The following is an 8,842-nucleotide window of genomic DNA, read 5'->3' on the forward strand; positions in this document are numbered from 1 at the left end:
TAGACCAGGCTGGCCTTGAACTCACAGAGATCTGCCTGCTTCTGCCTCCCAAGTACTGGGATTAAAAGCATGTGCCACCACGCCCGGCTGGGACCCTACTTTTTGAAAAATAAATTTTATGCCTGGCGTGGTGGCGCACACCTTTAATCCCAGCATTCGGGAGGCAGAGACAGGCAGATCCTCTGTGAGTTCAAGGCCAGCCTGGTCTACAGGGTGAATTCCAGGCAGCTGGAGCTACAGGGAGACCCTGTCTCAAAAAATAAATAAATAAATAAATAAATAAATAAATAAATTGTACAAAAGTTGGTTTTTTTCTTAAAGAAATACTTGAGATGTTAGTGCCATGATGGTACTTCTTGATCTGTATGCATGTGATGGCAAAGAATGTCTGTTTGGAAGAGTGGAAAATCACTTATCTGCATTCTACAGTGATCCTTTAATTGAGAGACTTGTGACAGTACATTGCAGTGACTGGGCAGTTGTTTGCTGTCTATTCCACACACGGGTGAACAGAATCCATCCTCCTGGGCAGAGCTCTCCATTCCTGAATATTCGTGACTGAGACTTTAGAACTGAAGTTTTCGTTGTATCAAGATGTCTCCAAAATATGTCATTTTCAATGGTGGTATACAAACAGCCAGGAAGTGAGTTATGTACTGGCTTTCCCCGAAAATTCAAACTATGGCAATTTATAATCAGCATATCACTTCAGTTCAGTAAAGGGGGGACTTCTTTACTAAATATCAGAGTCCGAAGTAAACATCAGCTAATTTGGCACAAATTGGACTGGTTCAGCAGTTTGGTTCTGATGAGATAAGCATCATATGAAGGCGATGCACATGGCCCTGTAGTGTGAAGTAGTTCACAAAATAGTCCTATGGGAAACAATGAGCATTTCTGAGGGCCATTGTCGACTGCCTGGTACATGTAGAGATTTGGAACCACAGTCTTTCAGAAGATGCCATTACTTGAACACATACCCAACATTAAGTAGGATAGACATCTGTATTAGTCAGTGTTCTCCAAAGAAACAGAACTGGTAGAATGAATATATATGTATAGAGATTTATCAGCTTAGTGCACAGGATAGAGTCTGAGTAGTCCAAAAACGGCTGCACCACACTGGAGAAGCTGAGAATCTGTAGTCGCTCAGTCCACAAGGCTGGATGTCTCAGTAGTCCCAATCTAGCACTGAAGGTCTGACAAATTCCAAAAGATCAGCTAGTCTTCAGTCTACGGCAGCAAGATGAACTCACCAGCAAGAGAGAAGGCAAGCAGCAAGAAGCCAGACATTCTCCTCTGCCTTGGCCTTTTATACAGGCTGCCATCAAAAGGTAACACCCACATTTAGGGCATGTCTTCCAGCTTCAGATGATCCAATTAAGAAAATGTCTCTCATTTCAGTTAATCCCAGATCCAGTCAAGTTGACACCCAGGATTAGTCATCACAATATCTCTAGGATCTTATTTCAGCATTTCACAGTCCTGCAATACATTAATAAACACATAGCATTTGTAATGAGCTACCAAGACGTGAGGACATTGCAGGAAACTAAAGGCTTTGAGACAGCCTTTCGCCTGTGCAGAAAGCCTGTTCCTAGGATCCATGTCTTGAAGAAACTCAGCCAAATGCAGTTGGCAGCGTAGCTCACTTGTCTCTGTCCCTCAGGGGTGCCATGCCTGTCCCCAGGACTATACAGTCAGGGTCTGTATTTCCACCCATTTTCCCCACATCTGCCTCTTCCATAAGCTGTAAACAAATCTCCTGAGGTGGGGACTGTATCCTTTTTATTTTAATATCCACAGAGCATAGCTCAGTGCCATACACAGGAGAACTTTAATGAGTACCCTTGTACCCACATTTTTATTATGTGCCAAAGATTGGATGAATAGTTTTGGTTTTTTGTGGTTTTTTTGTTTTGTTTTGTTTTGTTTTTGAACAAGCTTTTTTTAGAGAACTTTATTAGGGAACACATAGAAACATGTTGAAGATGGTTTGGGAACTGCACACTTACTCCTCTGGCAAAGTAAGTTATACTGTCACCATCCTAAAGGAGGTTGCGTAAGCGTTGATATTAGGAAGCAGTTAAGAGGTCTTACTTGAGGCTGGTTAAGAGTACTTGCTGCTCTTGCAGAAGCCCCAGGTTCAGTTCCCAGGACTCATATGGTGGTACACAACTCCAGTACCAGGAGACCCAATGCCTTCCGGCCTCCACAGACAGTGCACACACATGGTACACTTATATATATGTAGACGAAACACTCATACAAATAAAATGAAAAAAAAAATTTAAGAATGCCGGTTTACCCAGAACCAGGGATATGACTCAGATTCTGGCCAGCCCACTGATTTCTGTGTTGTGCTCACTTGTCTTTTCTAGTGTCTTTTCTAGTGCCAACCACTCAGAGAAGGAGATGGATTAAGGGATGCTACAAAGTATCCTAAAGTGTCACCTCGCCAGCATTGGAAAAATCTGGCTCACTGTCCTGTTAGTTTTTTCACCTCATGATTCTTGTGGGAACCACAAGGAAGTGTGGGGAGATGAGCAAGCTGATTTTATTTGCAACACTATTCCAGCCTGGCTACAAAAGTGTGTGGTGTTAACTACTTTCCCATCTCTCCCATCCAGCTTTGGATTCTGTGGCTCATGATCTCCATGTCCAAGCCAGCCCTCCTGAGCCATGCAGGTGGCCTATCAGAGACCTGAAAAGAAAAGGAAGTTCATGAAGGGAGAGATAAGGAATGAATTCAAAGACATCAACCCAGAAGGTTTGTATTGAAGGGTCTGTGTGGCAGACCTACACAACCAACATCTTCTTCTGGGTCATCTTGAAGCTATCTTCATGTATGTCTTTTATATCATGTATGACTTCTTCATGTAGTATCGGGTGAAGTACAATGCATCACTTTGTCCCAATAAGGTGTATGCTTCATTTCCAGATCCACAGAAAAAAAATTGTCTTTACTGTGTTCATGACTTCTATATCTGGAATTCGCATCCTGATAAATATCATAGGATTATTTAATTTGTTCATTAACATATTTTTCAGGAAGGGCCAGGAAGAAATATATTAGTGTATAAAGCACTTGCTACACAAGCATAAAGACCATAGTTCAGAACCCCATACCCACATAAAGAAAATCAAAGCAATTGTTTTTAAAGCCTATGCCCTCCACACTAGGAAAGATTAGATGGGATTCCCAAGGCAGACTGGCGACCTAGTCTAGCAGAATCAATGAACTCTGGGTTCAACTAAGAGGCTCTGCATCAATAAAGTGGATAACAATCAAGGAAGACATATCAACTTCAGGCCTACACACACACACACACACACACACACACACACACACACACACACGGGCCCACACATGGGTCCCCACATATGGAAACATAAATGTACCCACCACACATATATACATGCAGAACAAAGAACTAAAAACAACACTTCTCTCTCTGATTAATCTCTACAAATGAAGGACACAAGGGTGAACTGGTGAGCAGCAGGTTGGTGAGCTCCCCACTCACTTCGCCCTGGATCACAGATCACAAGGCAGAGGAAGTTCCTTCACTTCTCTGAACTCTAACACACATATTCATATTCTCTCTCTCCCTCCCTCTCTCCCTCTCTCCCTCTCTCCCTCTCTTTCTCCATCCCTCTCTCCCTCTCCCCCTCTCTCCCTCTGTCTTTTTCTCCCAACCTGGGGATTAAAATTATTTGTTTGAATTTACAGTCTTCTGATTATAGCTTACTCTGATAACAGGCACTTAACCTTACTCTTCTTTCTCTTTCCTTCACTTTGGCTGTTCAGTTCCAAGAGGCTCTTACTTCTAATCACCTAGAGTGTTGGGGGACCCTGCCATTAAGGTCGTAGTCCACCATGTCCAGACAGCTCTCTGAGCACGGCTCAAAATGGAGGACTCCCTTTCTCAGCAGGGGCTTCCTACTCTTTGCCTGACCTTATTTGGAAAGTGTCTCCAAGCACAGATGTCTGACCTTATTTGGAACATGACCTTTGACATAGTTCCCTGCAAATGCTGCCCCTGGTTTCCCTGTATGATAATTAGGCATTGCACTACAACCAGTCAATCCCACCTCCCCTTTCTACATGATAGGGTCCTCCTGCCACATGTAAATAAAGCATACTATGAACACCTATCAGGTAAAGCTTTGTCTGCCATCCTCACCCTATCTATTCCCTCCAAGTCCCCTAAATAAACGAGCTGTCTCACTGAAGCTGACTCCCGGAAGTTCTTTGTTGTACTCAGGGCCATCCTGACCCTGTTTGTCACTTCTGCTCCCTTTGTTCTCGCAGATCGGTGGCCAGCGACCCACAAGGGAAGAGAGACCCACACTAGAGATCACTCTTAATCTCACCCATCTCTTAGTAACTCCAACACCACTCTAGCAAATGACTGCTGGCTGTGTCTCTCCCTTTCTGCATGAGTAGATATGGCTGTCCCATCCCCTCTTCGGACTTCGACAAATTCACACACCTCATTGTGAACCCAAAATAAAAGGGACCTGTTATCACTGATCAGACAGACACTACTATTTTGACAGACAACCTCCAAACTGTATGACACACATATCCAAAATATCTCCAAGATCTCCAAACCTATGACCAATAGGGTCTCTATCATTGGACCCCTTACCATACACACCTCCTTAATAGTACGAGCTCCTCTCTGCCTTATCAGACAGCATTTCTATAAAGGTCTCCAGGTGGGGCAATTAGACTCCTCTCCAGTGTCACTATTACTATCCAGTTTGTCTCCATTTACCTCTCCCATTGGGTTGACTCCTCGGTCTCACCCATCACAATTAACTTTTGCATCTCTCAAGCTGTATATCCAATTCTCTACTGGACTGCTCAGATGCCACTGGCTCTTTATACTACTGGGGATGTCCAAGCTCCCTCACCACTTTTTCCTATAACTTCCAACAAATACAGCATCTACACAAACCTGAATAAGATACTCCTGCTCTCTAGCATCGCTTCCACCTAATATCTAGACACAAACACTTCTTTTATGCTTCAAACTGTAACACTACTGTCATACTTCAGCCCCTGACAGGGCAAGTCTAGCTGGTTCTCTAGAAAAACCACCTCTATTCAAACAGGACATTTCTTCTTCTGTGACTCCTCAGCCTCTCTCTGTCTCCTCGCTGACTGGACTGCAATTTGCACCCTAGCATATTTATCCACAAACATACATGTGACTCCTAAAAAAACCAATGTTTTCCTGTCCCTTTAACTGACCACACACGCAGAAAGACTCTCCATTCCTATTCCCTTTGTGGCCCTAGGTGTAATTGTGGGTGCTGGCACTAGACAGCAGGTTTATCTACCCCTATAATGTACCATCGTTCTTTATCCCAAGACATGCAAGAAAGCCTTAATGAAATCTCTGAAAGCCTAATAAAAATCTCAGACCAGGTAGACTCTGTAGCAGCAGTCACAGTCCAAAATGAGAAAGACCCAAATCTCCAGATGATGCAAAAAGGGCACATTGCCTGTTTTAAGCATGCCACTTCTATGTTAATCCATTCTGGTCTTGTCAGAAATACAGCAAAGAAACTAGCCACCTGTGCCTCAAGAATCAGATATAAGCATCAGTCACAGGATAGATGGCTTCAAAAGTCCTCACGGGTCTCTGGCTCATACCTGTTATCAATCCCTTAATATTCTTTTTTTTTTCTTAAATCCATAGGTCCCTCTTTATCCTCAGTTCATCTGGACCACCACCCAACATGCCATATGGATTCACACTGACAGTATCATCATGATGCCTTTGACCCAGACATCCCAAGATTGGGAGGTGCCCTGATACCACAATGCTCAGTGTAACAGTAAGCCATCAATGGTGCCCACACAAGGCCCATTGCCTCATAAGCCTCTCTATCTATTTTGCTATAAAGTTATGCCTGTGTTTCTTCTTTATGAAAACAAAAAGATCAGAAATGTTAGATCCCAGGCCAGATGTTGCTCAATCTATGCCCATCTGGAGCAGCCACTCCACCCTCATAACTAACTCTAATTCTCACTGCTACAGAGACTTGACAAGCACCCTACAGTGATTCTATAATTCTCACTCCCTCAAAAGCGTTTAGAAGACCTTCCAGGTAATTAGGCCCTAGGAAATGGAGATCCCCTGCTGTGATTCTGTAACTTTCACTCTCCCCACACTCTCTACCACTCACTCTCCGACCAAAAGTTTTCCAAGTTCCCAGGCAATCAGTCCTTAAACAGTTAGGGACTACAAAGGAGCATCCATGTGATGGATACACATTAACTGAGTGTGCCCTGCTTCCTCAAGTCCACAACATCATCTAAGTCACACATGAACAAGGCTCCCTCACAGTGCAAGATCCATATCCCCTCCCCCAAAAGCCTTAAAATAGGTATCTTTGCTCTTTGTAGGCAGTCCAAAGTGCTTAGATTTCTCTTTGGATCCTGCCATTCTGTGTGTCGTTAATAATCTTGGACCCTCAAGGAATGATCTACTCAAGATCCCACTATTGACCTTACATGTAACCTGTAGTTCAATCTTAGTCTTCCCAGAAGAGAAGACAAGAAAATGGATTTTTTGTTCCTCCTATTAGTCACATCTCACATTAGCAGCTCACTCGATAGTCTCCAAACAAATGTCACATCCTCCCCTGCATTTCCTTAGTTCGATGCATTCATACCCTCTACTGTGTGACCAGTCTTGTTTTCTTTCATTTATTCCCTGGCTCTTGTCCTTGTCTTCATCTTCACCTCCTCCTTCATTTCTTCTCCTTAATCCCTAAAACTGTTCGGGAGTAAAGACCTACATGCAGCTTGTACTTCCACTCTCTAACTGATAGATATAATTTAACCTGTTTTTGAAATGTGATGAGACATAAAAATTACTGCCACTCAATATGTTATATAATTTAGTAAATATTTCACATGTAAATTTTTGGCAAGAAGAACATGTCAGTCCTACTGTTTTATTTATTTATTATTACTACTATTATTATTTTAAGATTTTTTTTGAGACAAGGTCTCACATGTAAGCACTGGCTGGCCTAGAACTTGCCATATAGACCAGGCTGGCCTTGAACTCAGAAATCTGCCTGCCTCTGCTTCCTGAGTGCTGGGATTAAAGGTATGAACCACCACACCCTGCTAGTCCTGCTGTTTAAATAAGCATTCTGTCTAATTATAATACAGTTTCTCTGGCTGAGGACATAGCTCAGTAGGTAAAGTGCTTGCCTTGTAACCACTGGTGCCTGAGTTCCAGCCCTAGAACCCATGCAAAAAACAGACACAAAAGTCAGGCATGATAGCCCATGAGCTAATCACATCATGAAGGAGGCAGAAACAGGAAGATCTTTGTGACTCGCTGGCCAGCCTGCCTAGCCTACTTGGAAAGTGTCAGGCTAGGGAGAGACACTGCCTTAAAAAAACAAAAAAGAGAAGTGACACCTGAGGTTATTCTCGGGTCTCCAAATCTGTGTGCGCACACGTGTACACACACATACACACACACAGGTATGCACTTTCACCTGCACACAAATGCATGTTATACTCTCCTCAAACAAAGAAAGGAATAAGTGGCTATCCCACCTTCCTTTTGAGTATTTAATATATTTTCTACTTGTTGATCTTAAACTTTGGAAAAAGGATCAGTGTGCTTTGATCTGAGTTGCTTAACAATAGTCAGCTAAAATTAAAATCAGTAATGAGTGCTATATAGACTTCCAAATCACACAGGAAAAAAAATCTTGTTTTCTATTTTAAAATCAAGCTGAAAGAATATAAAATCACACATTAAAAATGGAGCAATGGGTTCTCAGTACCTGGAAGACCTAAGTCCTAGCTTGGGCCTCTCCTCCTCCTTCCTCTGTGGACAGTCCTGATTCTTCTACAGTCCCACACCAAAGCTAGCTGGTCCCAGTTCTGAGGCTAGCCCTGGGAAGAAGGAAGAGAGTAAGGTCCATATCAAGAAACAGAAGATGTGAACCGTCTTCTCTCAGGCCCAGCTGTGCACACTCAACAACAGGTTTCAGAAACAGAAGTACCTCAGCCTCCAGCAGATGCAAGAACTTTCTAGCATTCTGAATCTCACTTACAAACCCATTAAGACCTGGTTCCAAAACCGAAGAATGAAATGTAAAAGATGGCAGAAAAGCAGCTGGCCAAAGACCTTCAACAGTAAGGGCTCAGCATCTACAGAATATCCAGGCCTCCATTCAAACTATTCCCAGCGGTATCTGAACCCATCTGAAAGCCTCCCAATGTGGAGCAACCAGACCTGGAACAATCCAACTTGGAACAACCAGACCCAGAACAATCCATCTCGGAACAACCACTCTTGGAACAGTCAGGCCTGGTATACCCAAGCCTAGAACAGTCAGGTCTGGAACACACAGTTCAATAACTTTGGAGAGGAATCTTTGCAGCCCTACATGCAGTTCCAGCAAAACCTTTCTGTCAGTGATTTGGAGGTCAGTTTGGAAGCCACTGGGGAAAGCAGCCCCCAAGCCTTGGATTCATTCCTGAACTACTCAGTGAATTCACCACCTGGTGAAGCATGAGAAGAGTAATGCTCTGTTTCAGGGCGGTGACTGAGTGCCTTCCTTCTTTCAAAGATTTTTGTTGTTGTTGTTGTTGGCCTTTTTAAGATAGGGGCTCCAGGTAACATGCCCCAGCCATCCTGGAACTCACTATGTACACCAGGCTGGCCTTGAACTCACAGAGATCCGCCTGCCTCTGCCTCCCAAGTGCTGGGATCAAAGGCGTGCAGCACCATGCCCCGCTCAAAGATTTTTATATAGTTTTGTCTTTGTCTTTCTTTCTTTCTTTCTTTCT

At 43.3% G+C, this 8,842-nt stretch overlaps 2 pseudogenes; both read left to right on the forward strand.

Annotated features, from left to right (window-relative positions):
* LOC103726768 overlaps nt 1-3,076 on the forward strand; it is a 4,127-nt pseudogene extending 1,051 nt beyond the window's left edge.
* A 396-nt stretch (nt 3,077-3,472) lies between these two features.
* On the forward strand, nt 3,473-8,568 carry LOC103726769 (annotated as a pseudogene).
* Nucleotides 8,569-8,842: the final 274 nt, after the last annotated feature.

This window comes from Nannospalax galili, unplaced genomic scaffold (assembly GCF_000622305.1).
Source record: "Nannospalax galili isolate Female #2095 unplaced genomic scaffold, S.galili_v1.0 scaffold388, whole genome shotgun sequence".
In the NCBI taxonomy this organism is placed as follows: Eukaryota; Metazoa; Chordata; class Mammalia; order Rodentia; family Spalacidae; genus Nannospalax; species Nannospalax galili.